Source organism: Notamacropus eugenii, chromosome 2 (genome assembly GCF_028372415.1).
Source record: "Notamacropus eugenii isolate mMacEug1 chromosome 2, mMacEug1.pri_v2, whole genome shotgun sequence".
Lineage (NCBI taxonomy): Eukaryota > Metazoa > Chordata > Mammalia > Diprotodontia > Macropodidae > Notamacropus > Notamacropus eugenii.
In genome coordinates, this window is record NC_092873.1 from 265,917,546 (window position 1) to 265,933,414 (window position 15,869).

The following is a 15,869-nucleotide window of genomic DNA, read 5'->3' on the forward strand; positions in this document are numbered from 1 at the left end:
ATAAGCCATCTTTGTTACTTGTTGGGAGGTGGTTATTTAAGTGTTGGCAACTTCAAAGTTGTCGACTATTTGCATGTTCGGGAAAGCCCAACCTTTGTTTAGGAACTAGACCTGGTTCAGGTGGATGGCTTCACAGTTTTCTGAAGATGCAATTCTGTTAATAAAGGGCTTCTACAAAAAACAAACAAAAAAAAACATTCCAGTGAAATCAATTTAACTTTGTTTTTGAAACATCAAGATATTTTGGGGATAACAGGAAGTACAATAGGGAATCTTTCTTTTTTTTTAAATTTTATTTTAGACTCAAAGGCCAGAACACAAATATAGAATGGAAAAAAGAAACAAAAACATATCATAAACTTAAATACTGGAACTTAAATGCAAAGTAAGAAAGGGGGGAAAAGCATTCACGTGCACAGCAGAATATGAGAGGATTCAAAATATGTAACAATAAATTTTGATTTCAAGAAAGCTTGTATGACAAACACTACAAGTTGTGTTGAGAACTGTCACTCTTTTCTTTGCTTCTTTGTCAGTTTTCTTTTATTCTCTGCTGTGCACCTTTTTACTTTGTTCTTTTGTCCCCCCCCACCCACCCCCCAAAAAAGGCTACAATTAAGTTTGAATATGCTTCTCCATAGTTACATACATATATATGTATGTATGTGTGTGTATGTGTATGTATATGTATGTGTATGCATACATATATATAGACAGACAGAGAGACACACAGACAGACACTGGGTATGATATTTTAGGCCAGAAGCCCAATTCTTTTGCTCTTCAATATACAGTGTTCCATGACCTGCAATCTTTCAGTGTTGGCAACACTAGGTCTTGTGTGATCCTAATTGTGGCATCACCATATTTGAAATGTTTTTTCTTGTTGCTCATATTATTTTATCCTTGAACTGGGGGTTTCAGACTCTATAATAGTTCTGTATATTTTCCTAATAATATTTCTGTAATATTTTCTGTGGTGACTGGTGGATTTTTTTCTATTTCTACTTTCCCCTCTTGTTCTAATGCTTCAGGACAAATTTCTTTAATTATTTCTCGTAGGAATGTATCAAAATTCTTTTTTTGATTAGAACTTTCAGGTAGTCCAATTATTCTTACGTTTTCTCTTCTTGATCTGTTCCTAGATCCATTGTTTTTCTTAGGAGATGTTTCACATTCTCTTCTATTTTTTCATTCTTTATATTTGGGGTTTTTTATTTCTTCATCTCTTAACTTCATTGGCTTCCCCTTGCCCAGTTTTGATTTTCAAGGAGTCATTTTCTTCCTTAGGATTCTGGACCTGCTTTTCTAATTAGTTGACTTGCTTGCTAAAATCTTCTTGCTTACAGAAATATTATAAGGAAAATACACAGAAATATTATAAGAAGAAAGAAAGAAAAGAATTCAAGTACCAAGGAGCAACAGCCAAGATAACACACAATTTATTAGCCACCACTCTAAAGAGCAGGGAACTTGGGATGGAACAGGCATTTATATAATACCTACTAGGTGTTAGGCACTGCACTAAGTGCTTCACAAATATTACCTCATTTGATTCTCACAACCCTATAAGGTAGGTGTTGATTCATTCCAGAATGCAAAGGATACGGGTTGATAGCTAGAAATAACTTATCTAGCAAAACTAAGTATAATGTCACAAGGGAAAAAATTAACCTTGAATGAAATAGAGGATTTTCAGGCATTTCTGAGGGAAAAAAAAAAACCAGAGCTAGATAGGAAATTAGAAGTTCAAACATAGGAGTGACGAATAACACAAAAAAGTAAAACGAATGAACCATGACAAAGGTCTCAACAAGGACAAACTACTTATATTCAAATATGGAGAGATTATGTGTCCCATCTGAACCACACTAAGGTCTATAGAAGGGAGTGTGTCTAGAGCAGAACGGGGAGTGGTTCAATTACGTCTTGATGATCTTAAGAATACAATGGAGAGGGAACGCAGATAGTGAAGGAAAAGGAAAATTAGGGAAAATTGTTTTACAAGCAGGGTGCACAAATAGACATCTATACAAACAAAGAGAAAGGAGGTTAAGGGGAGTAGTTGACACTCAAACCTCACTCTCATCTGAACTTCTCAAAAGAAGAGAGAGCAGAGAGGCAGAGAGAGAGGCAGAGAGAGAGAGAGAGAGAGAGAGAGAGAGAGACAGAGACAGAGAGAGAGGAGAGAGAGAGAGAGAGAGAAGAGAGAGAGAGAGAGAGAGAGAGAGAGAGAGAGAGAGAGAGAGAGAGAGAGAGAGAGAGTTGGGTACAGAAACACATTTCACTTAGTAGGGAAATAGGAAAGGGCAGAAGAGTAGAAGGAGAATTAGAGGAAGAGTAGATTAAGAGAGCAATGAGTCCAAAGCAAAACAAATTCTGAGGATGTAAACAAAATATTTATATCTCTTTTTGAGGTGGCAAAGAATGGGTAGCTTAGGGAGTGCCTATAAATTAGCACATTGATAAACAAGTCATAAGATAAAATATGATGGAATATTATTCTGCTGAACTCTTATCAGCTAGAATTCCAGAGGACTAACGAAGAAACATGCTACCTACTTCCTGATGAGGTGAAGAATTCAGGATGCAGAATGAGACCCAAAAAATGTTTTTTAGACATGTTCAATGTGGACATGTGTTTTGATTGACTATACATGTTTGTAAAAGATTTTGTTTTTCTTGTGCTCTCATTTGGGGAGGTGGGGGGTTAGGATGAGAAGGTGAGAAGGTGGATCTTGGCTCATTAAAGCAAATAAAATATTTTTTAAGTAATAAAGCAAATTATGCCAGATCTGATGATCAGTTGTCCCTACTTTCTTTCCAAGGGACAGTTTGAAATGGACTGGGACCAATTCTATTCACAACAGAAAGCTGCCCTCAAATAATCAATATAACTTGCCAAAATTCACTTTCCTAGCTATAGCTAAATAAGGGAAAGGTGATCTATTTTATAACGTCACTCCATTCTAAAGAGCTGGGAGATAACTAAATGTCAACAGTTGATTATGATATTTCTAAAAATAGCTAAGTAGACAGGTTCCTAATAAAATCTCCAGACTTGGGCCAGAGGCTCTAATTAATATTCCACTTTCTGCAGCACCTCTTCTCTGCCCTCTATATCAAAATTCAATTGTTCTTAAAATGGTATACCTAGAGCAAGAGCCCAAAAGAACCAAATATTCATGGAATAATATCTTTAGAATTACAACCAAAAATTCCTACCTTCTTATCACAGTGTGCATCTATAATTAGATCATTCATTTATCCATCCAAAACACACCCTTCCACTCAAGCTACAGTTTTTACTCAAAGTGATTTTTCATTCTTCACAGCCCTTTATTACCAACCTAGTTAAGGAAATTTCTTTAGTAAATTCCAAACAGTTTTGATAATATTTTATAATAGGCCAAGACAGCCAGTAAGGTTCAAACTGACTCATAGCAGTCTCTAGGGAAGTGACTTCAAGTCAATGATCAGATTATTGTCTACTATCACCATTCTTCCCAACACTCTAAGAAACTGGATAGCCATTTTCTAGGACCCCTAGCTATCTCCAAGATCAGCAACTCAGTGATCTACACATCTAGCACTTTACCCAGAATGCCCTGCTACGTCTACAAAGTTTATATATAATCTCAACCAAATTGCTAACCACATCTATACTTCATCTTTTCCTCAATATTGATTACTATCTCCCCCCAACTTTACCAACTTTATAAAAAGTAGACACCAAAACTAATAAAAAATAACCACAGCACTCCAAATCCATTTAGCATGGAGGAAAAATAATCCTACATGCCTCAATAATCCTTGAGGGAATACCCGTATTACAGCACAGGACAATAAATGATGCTCACAATGACTATCCCAAGTCATCCATCAATAAAAGGCTAAATTATGTTCATCATATTTTAAGAAGACAAGTAAGCATACAATATATTCCAGCAAGATTTTCATTAAAAAAATTAAAATCATTTTAATGTAAACCTTGTCTTAAATTAGGGATGGGATTACTGGATTCAACCTTCAGGGAAGTCATACCAAATCCAATCTCTTTAATTCATTTTGACTCACCCTAAAGTCCTCTCTGAAAAAATCTCAACATGTAGGTCAAATATAGCTTAGAATACACACACACACACACACACACACACTCACTATATTTCCTGAACAAGTACCTTAACTTCTTGTTTCTAAAGGCAACTCTCTAAGACTATAAATTGGAGAGAAGGTGCCAATCTGCATTGGCAGAGGGAGCTTCCATATCTAGGGGTTCCTTCAACAAATAAAAGCATTAAAAAGTCCTCATCTTTACCTTGCTAGGTAGACTTTTGTCTACGTCTGGATCAGGCAGTGACTCATGGACATAATGGAATTTAAACATTTCAAGAAATTGAGGATGTTTAACCTAGAGAAGAGAAAACTAAGGAAATCTATGTTGGTTACATCTATGCAGTCTATTAAAGTCTGTCATGTCAACGTGCTTTGCTGGGCACAGAGAGGACAGAAGTAATGGACAGATGTTGCAAAGAGTCCAGTTAGACTTACTGTCAGTAAGACAAACAAACTCCTAGTAATTAAAGCTATCCAAACGTTTAATGGAACTGACTTTAAAAGTGGGATTTTTTGAGCAGGGGAATGACATGGTCAAACCTGTGTAATAGAAATATTACTTTGATAACTGTGTGGAGCAGAGGTTGGACAGAAGAGACTGCAAACCAATTAGGAAGCTTTTGTAAAAATACAAGTGAGAGTTGATGATAGCCTCAATTAGGGTGATGGTTGTTAGAGTGGAGAAAAGGATGGATTCGAGAAATATCATAGACATAGAATAAATAGACCTGCTAATGGGTTGATTTGGCAGGGAGGAAAAAAGTAAGGAATTGAGGACGAGTCTGAGATTACAAATTTGGATATCAAGAACGATGGTGGCATACTCAGCAGAAAAAAGACTTAAGAAGAAAAAAAGGTTTTAGGGCAAAATGACGATGAATTAAATTTTAGAAATAGTGAGTACCCCCCCTACCCCTTCACGAAGCCAGCATCAAGGCAAGCTCCTTCCGGTGCAGAGGATATTGGACACCAGATTCAAGAGATACCCTCCTCACTCCCAAAAATCATTTATCAGCCAAGCCAAGGAGTGGCTCAAAGGATCTCTCCAGACTAGGCCAGGTCTCAGGAACAAAAACTTCTTCAGGCCTCACCATCCCTACCCTTGTAGCTTACCTCACCAATGGTCATTCCTCCTTCATGGCTTACCTGACCAATGGTTACTTCTCCCCCTCAATGTCTCCATATCTCCTGCTCCCTCCTCTCTCACTCCCTTCCAGCTCACTCTTCCCCCAAAACCCCTTCCTTAGGCCCAGACCTTCATATCACCCTGGGTGGGTCTTCTCTCTGGCAAGGAGGAAGATGAACCAGGGCCAGGGTTGCATGGGGGCTGCCTCTGATCCCATTCCAGGCTCCTGCCACTGCATCAGGGCACCCCAGTATGGAGGAACATCTAGCTGTCATGCATAAGAAACGGAGGCAGGACCTTCCCAACTTGTTTCTTTGCTCCCATGATTACTTCTACTCATCTGATATAGAATTCCTCAGTGAGATCCTGAACATTTAAACCAAAGGCTGCATGTAGTACATTCTATCACTGACCCCCTGCCAGTTCTTGACCTGGAATCACTCTGCTCAGCTGCTGCTAGAGGTCCTAAAGTTGAGCCGACACTCTGAAGACTGGATGCTGCAGGCACATGGGCAGTTTGTGGGTTTACCTACCCATCTTCTCTTCCTGTGGTTCTACACTGGGATCAGATATACAATGTCTATTCTACTTTTTACCTAAACTCTGAAGGCCTCATTTATTGTCATCACCTGAATAAACTGATGCCCTCACATTCACCTCTAATGCCTGTCAAGAAACTGCTGGTGGGAACCCTGGGAGCGCCAGCCTTGGTAGCGTCACAGGCAGAAGTTAGCTTTGTAGTAGCAAGCACCTTGACACATGCAGGATGGCCTGCTAGCAAGAGCCTCTAACTATCTGACCATAAGCAATTCATATATCACAGATCAACAGAAAGATCCAACTGACTGATCATTACATACATATATAGTTAGCAGAGAGAGAAGTCCCAACATTTAGGTTTTCAAAGGTGGGGGCGCTCCTCAATGGCTACCCAGTCTCTTCTGGCACATGAACCTTCTTCCAAACAGTAAACCCCCAAAGCAAAACCTCACCTCAGAGTATATATACACTTTTCAGAGCCAGAAGGTACCCTCATGACCCAGTGTCTCATTAGCAATTAACAAAAGGTGTGGGCCTTCCTACAGAGCAAGTCTCCCCTAATCAAGTTCCCCTTAATGGGTTTACCTGAGGCCTATTAAAGGCTGGGGAAGCTCTAACTTTCATTAACATTACAAGCTTACATCTGTGTCCTAAGCCCTGAATAAAGATGAGGGGAACTTGGACATAGGTCTGCGTTTGCTCAGGGGGAACTACAGGCTGCACTGAGCACATTATTTGCACAGGGGGGTAGAACTGAGGGGATTGGTGAGGCTATAGCAGGCCTAATCTCCTTATCTGACATACCTCCCCCATCTTTTCTTTCCTACCCAATTTCCATCTCATGCTGTGTAATTTAACTTGTACATATTAAAACTAAGTGAGAATATAAAAAAAAAAGAAAGAAATATTGAGTTCCTTAATTCCTTTCCAATTTAAAGCCCTTCTTTTTAGATCTTCAAGACTATAAGAGAACATCCTCAACTGATAAATAGTCAAAGGATATGAATAGGCATGTTTCAGAGGAAGAAATTAAATATATTTATAGTCATATGAAAAAATGCTCTAAACCACTATTGATTAGAGAGACGCAATAAAACAACTCTGAGGTGCCACATCACACCTACCAGATTGGCTAAGATGACAAAACAGGAAGGTGATGAATGTTGGAGAAGATGTGGGAGAGTTGGGACCCTAATGCATTGTTGGTGGAGCTGTGAGCTGATCCAACCATTCTGGAGAGCAATTTGGAACTATGCCCAAAGGGCTACAAAAATGTGCATACCCTTTGACCCAGCAATATTGCTTCTAGGGCTGTATCCCAAAGAAACCATAAAACTGGGAAAAGGTCCCACATGTACAAAAATATTTATAGCAGTTCTTTTTCTGGTAGCCAAGAACTGGAAATCGAGGGAATATCCATCAATTGGGGAATGGCTGAGCAAGTTGTATAATATGAATGTAATGGGATACTATTGTGCTATCAGAAATGACAAACAGGTGAACTTCAGAAAAAGCTAGAAAGACTTATATGAACTGATACTGAGTAAAATGAGCAGAACCAGGAGACTGTTATACACAGTAACAGCCACAGTGTGCAAGGCCTGTTTCTAATAGACTTAGCTCTTCACAGCAATGCAAGGACCTAAAACATTCCCAAAGGACTCTTGAGTCAAAATGCCATCCACATCCAGAGAAAGAACTATGGAATCAAAACGCAGAATGAAGTAGACTATTTTCTCTTGTGTTATGTTTTGTTTTGATTTTTCTCATGATTTCTCCCATTCATTTTAATTCTTCTATACAACATAACTAATGTGAAAATATGTTTAATAATAATGTATGTGTAGAACCCACATAAGATTGCATGCCATCTCGGAGAGGAAGGGGAGAGGAAGTGGGAGAAAATTTAAGACTTATGGAAGTGATTGCTGAAAACTGAAAACAAATTAATCAAATTAAAAAAAAAGAAAAGAAACACACCACCCTTTCTTTTAATCTCAGTTTTACTACCAGTTGTTCAACCACTTTGGGCCTCAATTTAATTATCTGTAAAAAAAAAAAAAAGAAAGAAAGAAAAAAAGGAAGTTGAACTAGACAAATAATGATTTCCCTGCAAATCCTCAATCTGTGGTCCTGCTATCTACATAAATAACCCTAAACAAATCTTTGAGCCTCAATTTCCTCATTTGTAGTTTTTAAAAATGGGGGGGGGGGGAAGCAGGAAGGGGTTGGACTAAATGGAATGTAAGTTGCCTGCCAGTAAATTTGTGCTCTTAAAAAAAAAAAATAGACTATAAGAGAACACATTTTTACTAATGTGTAACTGAAGGTATATTTTATATTTGGCTAAAAGCCGGTCATGTCTGTCTTTTTAAGCTGGAGTCCAGAAATATAAATCCTGTTCTCAGACACCAATTTGTTAGCCAACTAGATGTTCACTTTCCAAATCTATGTTATTTTTTTGAAGGTTATAATGGGGATTCATTTCATGTATGGCTGGCACATAGTTCAAGCCATACATGAAATGAATCCCCATTATAACCCTACAAGTGGTCACCTACTCTTTAACTGAAATCCTCCAAGGAGAAGAGACCCACCACTTCTGCCTTCTGTGGTCAAATTGAATAAATCTAATCCTTCTTTCATATGACAGCCCTTCAAATAGTTGAACACAGTTACCAGGTCCATCATGAGTTTTCTTTTTTCCAGGATGAATATTTCTGGTTGCTTTGAGAAATCTTCACTCCTATATTGTAAAGCTCAAGTTCCTTCTCCATTCTGGTGTATCACCCAAACAATATTCACAGCACCAAGGGTGACTATGAATATGCCAGTGTATTTCTGAATTGCCAAGTATAACAAACTCTCCAAATAGAAGGCAGAAGAAAAACATTTATTCAGACACCAGAAAGCCAGATCTGTCATAGTAACCAAGAAGTCAATACACATTAGTAGGGCAGGGGACAAAGTCATTCCCAAGCTTTCCCCTCACCCCCACCACCCTCACTGGGCCTTCCCACAAATACTCACGAGCTTAGCTGTGCCTGCTTGCCTGTGTCCTTCCCAGCTCTGACTAGCCTAATCAACTTCCTCTCAGCTCTGTTCTACCATTCCTGTTCCACCCATTCAGCAAGCTCCTCCTATCACATGTAACTTGGGCTTCCATGTGATTTAAGCATGTCACATGGGCCTATTAATGAATGGGAAAGATCTTCCCATTTAAATTACTATTACACCTGGCTGCCCACCTCTTAAGGTAGCCCGTTGCATCATGGATAACTTTAACTGTTACCTCATTTCTTCCCCAACACTTCAAAATTCTCATCAATGGTTTTCAGATTCCTTCTATTAGTCATCAATATTAGTTGCACATGGGAAAAACCATAAATGGACAATAATTATCAGGTTCAACAATCATCAAGGGTTTTTGTCATGTCTTATGTATGTGTGTGTGTATATATACACATGTATATACAAATATACACACGCATACAAATATACATATATATTTGTGTGTGTGTGAATTACTTAGGACAAAGTAAAATAACTAAATTTATTGACCTACATGATACTACTTTGTACATCCTTAAAAAACTTTTAATACACAATATGTTCTCTATTGCAATAACTTTTTTGTAGGATTTTGCACTAAACTCATTAACTAAAAGTAAAAGATCTGTTTTTCCAAAAGGAAAACAACTTTTGAGGGGTCAACAACCTACTTTAATTACATTCCCCAAAAGAGAAAATACAAGCAAAGCCAAAGACCAACAGACAGGGCTTCTGTCAGATCATAAGCAGTACATACACCACAGATAAACAGACAGATCCAACTGTCTGACCATTACATAAATACAGTTACCAGAGAGAGAAGCACCAACATCTGGGCTTTCAAAGCTGGGGGGCTACCCAGAGTCTCACCTGGAACATGAGCCTTCTTCCAAATAGTAGGCCCACAAAGTAAAATGTCACCTCAGAGTATATATACTACTCAGAGCCACAGAGCACTACCCTCGTGATCCAGTGCCTCATTAATTAACAAAAGGTATGGGCCTCCCTAGAAAACAAGCTTCCCCTAATCAAGCTTCCTCCAGTGGGTTCCACCTGAGGCCTATTAGGCTGGGAAGATCTTTCATTAACATTACATCAGGAAATTCTTCACTTTACCACACTGGCTTATGCTTCATCAAAATGCATTTATTAAGCACCTGCTATATGCCAGACACTGTGCCAGGTACTAGAGAAACAAAGACAAAAAAGAGTTCACATTCTCATGGAAGAGATAAGTGCATTTATAATTTTATACAGAGGAAACATGAAGAGAATAAATGCAAAGTATTTTAAATAGAATGTAGCTGAGGAGAGAGGGAACTAGTACTTGGTGGAATCAAGAAAGGCTTCAGTATTTTTAAAGGTGGTTCTTAACTGCATTTTGAGGAGAAGAATTCTATGAATTCTATTCATTTCAACTCTGTAAAGGAGGCCAAGGATTCCAGATATTGGGAATGGTCAGTGGAAAGGAATGGAGGCAGGAGATAAAGTGTGGTAGATAGGAGTAGGACTTAGAAATAGCAGTAGGGAACAAGGAGTTTGACTCCACCTCCTCCTGGCCCAGTATATAGGAAGACATATCCAAGACTAGAGAAGGTGAACATGGATGCAGTATCTTCAAGAGAAAGCCAGCTTTCTGTGACTGCAAGGAAATAGGGTGACTAGATAAGATAAAACTCTGTCTGGGGCTGGTCAAATATCGAAGATGGAGATTACACATTTCTACAATCAACAACCAAAGAGAAACTACCTCCAGGCAATCCCAGGGGAAATTCCCAAACTGAATGGATTAATTCCTCTGGGGTGAGAAGGCAGGATCTCTAGAGGTCAGACTGCATGTGATTAATAGCATAGATGACATCCTCTAAAACAAGCATGATGAGAAAATGTGGTGGATGAATCGTGTAGCCAAAACTCATTTAATATTTCTTAGATTTGTAGAATTTTAAACAATGGAAAAGAGAATTCAAACATCCAATGTGTATCTAGAAATTCATTCTACCTTTAAAGTTATCTACAAGATATTTTAGATTTTGAATTAACAAGGTAAATATCCAATTCAAAGATATGCATATATATTTTTCTTAAAAATACTTATACTTAGGGCTATTCAAGAATATATATTTCCAATAGTAAAAAACTGAACTCATACAACATAGGAAGAGTCTAACATTTCCAAGTTTAAAAAGTGGAACAACGAATACGATTTCTCTGTTCTCCTTGGATACATACATTTAATATACTGGCTAGATTTGGGTTTAATTGTTTTACCAGGAAGCTCTTTGGTTATTTTAATATTTTAAAAGGAACAAAAAGATAAGTCATGTGTGAAAAAAATTCAACTTTTTCATTCTCTTGTAAGAATAATACTTAGGCCAACTGAATACAAAAACATAAGAATAAAAAAGCTTCCAAGCCCAGAAATCTGTAATTTTATTACTCCCTAATATTTGGAACAAGTAATAAAGTGTTGTATTTTGACTAAAATTTACATGACTTCTACAAGGTTAGCAGATTCCTATAGAAGGAAATTTAAAATTAAAAAAATACAAAAGGTCAAAGGTAAAATGAAAAACTTATACTCCTACCAACAAAAAGAAATATCCACTTGGATACACCTTATTATAGACATAGTGGATAGAGACATAGACACAGGGGATAAAGAATCAGCACTGGAGTCTGGAGAATCTAAGTTCAAATCTGGCCTCAGACACTTCCCAGCTGTATGACACTAGGTAAATCGCTTAACCCTGTTTGCCTCAGTTTCTTTATCTGTAAAATGAGTAATAGAAGGAAATGTCAAACCACTCTAGTATCTTTGCCAAGAAAACCCTAAATAAGGTCATGCAGAATTGGACAAGACTGAAACGACTAAACAGCAACAAAGAACCTACAAGGGTTCTTTGGGCTAAGTACTTTATAAATACAATCTCATGTGAACTTCACAACAACTCTGGAAGTTAAATACTATTATTATCCTCATTTTACAGTTGAAGAAACTGAGGCAGAGATGCAGTGACTTGCCCAGAATCATAACTATTAAGTACCTCAGACCAACTTTGAACTCCAGTCTTCCTGGCTCCAGGCTAGCCTTCTATTTGCTGTGCTACATATATATTTACCAGTGCTCAGAGAACTGAGAAGATGAATTATTTACTGAAGGTCACAGAGCTGGGTATCTTTGGGTAGTGAGGTGTTTCAGTCCCAGTTCAATTCTTTTTGCATCAACAATTTAATTCTGAAATGAAGCCAGTTTGAGGAGATTCCTGTTGCTATGTAATACAGCCACTTATAAAAAACATACCTAGACCATCAGGACAGTCAAGAGATTATATGGGGGACTGACATGGGACAATTTTAATGGCAGTAAAAAAGACAATTGGTACAGTGAAAAGAATACTGGCCTGTGATTCAGAAGTCCTCGGCTTTAGTTATGGCTCTACAAAGATGTGTAGCCTGGGACACAGACACACACACACAGACACACACACACACACACGCACACACACACTCCCCTGGGGCCTCAATTGCCTCATTTGCAAAAAAAAAAAAGAAAATCTAGGGAGCTGGACTTGTGGACATCTAGAGACCATCCCAGCTTTAAGAAGGAACATATGAAGCTGAAACACATTAAAGGCATTAAAACATGACTTCAAATAAAATGGCATTGCTGTGTAAACCAGAATGACAAATAACCTGGCAAGTTACTGGGGTGGCTGTTGGCAAGTAAAAGTCTCTGCAGACTGTGCAACTCAATGTAATGTTCTGAAAAAGCAGGCACAAACACAGTAATAATAAGCAGTATTTACAATGTCTCAAATCTCTTCTGTTCTGTTGCCATGGAACACTAGGAGCCTGAGTATGCCATCACGTGGCTGCTTTGCTTAAGCAGCAGGACAAAGGTACACAGGAGTATGGCTAGAGGTGGCCTACATGGATCTAGAGGCTCCCTAGCAACGGAGAAGGCCAGGAGAAGCAAACAGGCCAGCTTCTACGTGTCCTCAGAGCAGCCCCTCTCTTTCAATTGACCACCCACATGAGGACCTACAGCTGCCCCCAGATTATCTACCAAGGCAGAAAGAAGTTCCTTACCAGATACATCAGATACATACATACAGACTTCAGATAAGTTCCTTATCAAATACATGGATATACAGATATCCATATCAGATACATATGAGATACTCTCACAAGAAGACTTTTTTTTTTTTTAACAACCTAGTCCATATCCAACCATTTTTTCTTCTAATTCAGTCTCAGTTCAAAGATCATCCTCCTAGAATAAGTAGGTCTTTGAAGCCCATTTGGTTGATCTTTTTCCAGGCTAAAGATTAACCACAAGACATTGCACCAAGAGCAGTATAGGAGTCTTCTCAGCTTCTAATTACTGAGGACTCAGCTAAGCCTTATTTAACTCACTTCAGGCCAATAACATGTGTAAACAGAAAATTAAAGTCACTTCTTATTATTTTATTCTGGCACATCTATAACATACACATACATGCAAATTTATATATGCAAACATCATAAATTTATGTTATTGAATCTCAATTGTCCCCTCACTACAGCAAGGAAATCTTTCTACCTATTCCTAATGAATTCTCAATCCCATTCACCATAACACTTGTTCCAAACTTTCTCTACTTTCAAGCCTCCTACACTACCTTCTGTGTACTCTCAGGAGAGGACTTTGTCTCATACTTTACCAAGAAATTCAAGGACATTCACCTTGAGCTCCCACTTCTCTTTTCTTAGTCTTCCATCCCCTAGACATCTTCCACCACTATATCTTTTATTCCAATCTCTGATAAAGAGGTGCCTCTTCTCATCAAGACCAACCCTTTTAATACATTCTGGATCTCCTCCTTTCCTACATTCTCCAGAAGATTGTTCCCATTATCATCCCATTGTTTCCATATCTACTGGTTCCTTCTCTGTTGTTTAGTATCATAGCCATCCTTTAAAAATCTCTCACAAGCTCCTAACATCTACACTAGATATTCATGTTATATCTCTCCTCCCCTTCTCAGATAAATTCATTTTAAAAGTTCTCTATACTCAGTACCTTCAGTTCCTCTCACTTTGACAATCTGGTTTCCAACCTTATAGTTCAACTGAAACTTTTCTTCTCAAAGTTACCAATGATCTCTTAATTGTGAAATTTAATGAACTTTTTTCAGTCTTTATCCTTCTTGACTTCTCTGCAGTTGCTGACCACCCACTCCTCCTGAATACTTTCTTCATGATACTGTTCTCTCTCTCTCTCTCTCTCTCTCTCTCTCTCTCTCTCTCTCTCTCTCTCTCTCTCTCTCTGTTCTCCTTTAACCTCTCTGATTGCTTTTTCTCATTCTCTTTTGCAGGATCTTAAGCCATAGTATGCCCCCTAACTGTGAGTATACCCGAAGGGTCTCTTCTTGACTTTCCTCTCTTCTCTCTTTATACTCTCACTTAGTGACCTGGTTCACTTCCATACGTTAACATTTCTACACATTTGACTGCCCTATCTACATATCTGGCTCTACCATCTATCTTCAAGTCAATCAATCCTGCCTAACTCATTGGCTTTCGAACAATTCAAAATGGATATCACACAGGTTATCTGAAACTCACCAAAAGTTATGTTTCCTCCCCAAATCTTCTGACCTTCCTTCTTTCCTTAAAAGATACTATCATCCTTCTAGACACCTAGATCTGCAAACTCAGTGTCCTCCTAGGTACAGGATATTAGCTAATTTTCTCAAAAACAAGACTTCTAGAATTTTATCTTCCACTTTCAAGAAAAAGATTGAACTTGGCAGAGTACTATCTATTTTACATGACTACTTTTGGCATGTTACCAGACTTACTTGTAGCTAAAAGTTGCATTGGAACACTTCCCATGAAGCTGGACAGATATACTCTGGCTCCATGGGAAGGAACACTTACACTCTAGCCCCTTACTAGCCCCTTACTTGCCCAGAGGCTCCTCGTTGGTCATCTGTTCCACATGGTGAGAAGGAAAAGGATTGAGGGGGAAAGAGGAGGGATTTTGTCAAGAAATGACAAATGGCCCCAAAAGATCTGCCTGCTTTGTAGACCAGAGGGAACAAGGAAAGGAGGTTTACAATTTTTTTTTTGAGGAGGCCTCTGTTGGGATAGAAGCAGTGTCATTTCTACCTTGGACTTCTCAATGGTGGAGGGGAGGGGGGACTTTTTTTTCCTCTCCTTTTCCCCAGTGAGGGCTCTGCTGCCTATTTGCACAGGGCAGGAAGATCATGTGCTTTCCTAAGTAAATATCAGACTAGATGAAATGCACAAAGCCAGGAGAACACTGTACACAGTGACAGCAACATTGTCGTTTGGCCAGCTTTGCTCAACTTAGCTCTTCTCCGCAATGGAACAATCAAAAGGCATGAAGGAAAATGCTACATACATTCAGAAAGAGAAATAGGGACTCTGAATGCAGATAGAAGCTTACTATTTTTTCTCTTTTTTTTGTTTTTTTTTTCTTTTTTGTGATTTTTCCCTTTGGTTCTAATTCTTCTTTATAACATGACTAATGGGGAAATATGTTTAATATGATTGTACATGTATAACATATAGATCTTGAGGAGAGAGGAAGGAAAGGAGGAAGAGAAAATGTAAAACTCAAAATCTTATAGATGTGAATGTTGAAAACTAAAAGTAAGCAAATATTGAGAAATAAAAGATGAGACCAGATCTCAAGTCCATGGCCACCTCCTCTATTTTCAGTTTCTCTAAGTATGGGTAGCTAAACAGCAAACCTAAGGCATGAATGTTTCTAGCTTTGGCAGCTATGTTAAGAATTCAAGAGGTCATACATAATAACACCATAACTGCCACAGTGTGCCCTTCTCAGCAACACAAAGACCTAAAACAATTCCAAAGGACCCATGATGGAAAATGCCATCCACATTCAGAGAAAGAACTATGGAGACAGAACGCAGAGGGAAGCAGACTATGTTCTTTGTTTTGTTTTTCTTTCTCATGGTTCCTCCCATTTGTTCTAATTCTTCTATACAACATGACTAATGTT

The 15,869-nt window shown here is 38.3% G+C and overlaps 1 protein-coding gene and 1 pseudogene across 2 annotated transcripts in view; one reads left to right on the forward strand and one right to left on the reverse strand.

Annotated features, from left to right (window-relative positions):
* Positions 1–15,869, reverse strand: part of WDR27 (WD repeat domain 27) — a 249,969-nt gene that overhangs the window by 153,519 nt on the left and 80,581 nt on the right. The window lies entirely within an intron of this gene.
* On the forward strand, positions 5,042–6,095 carry LOC140527188 (uncharacterized protein C6orf136 homolog pseudogene; annotated as a pseudogene).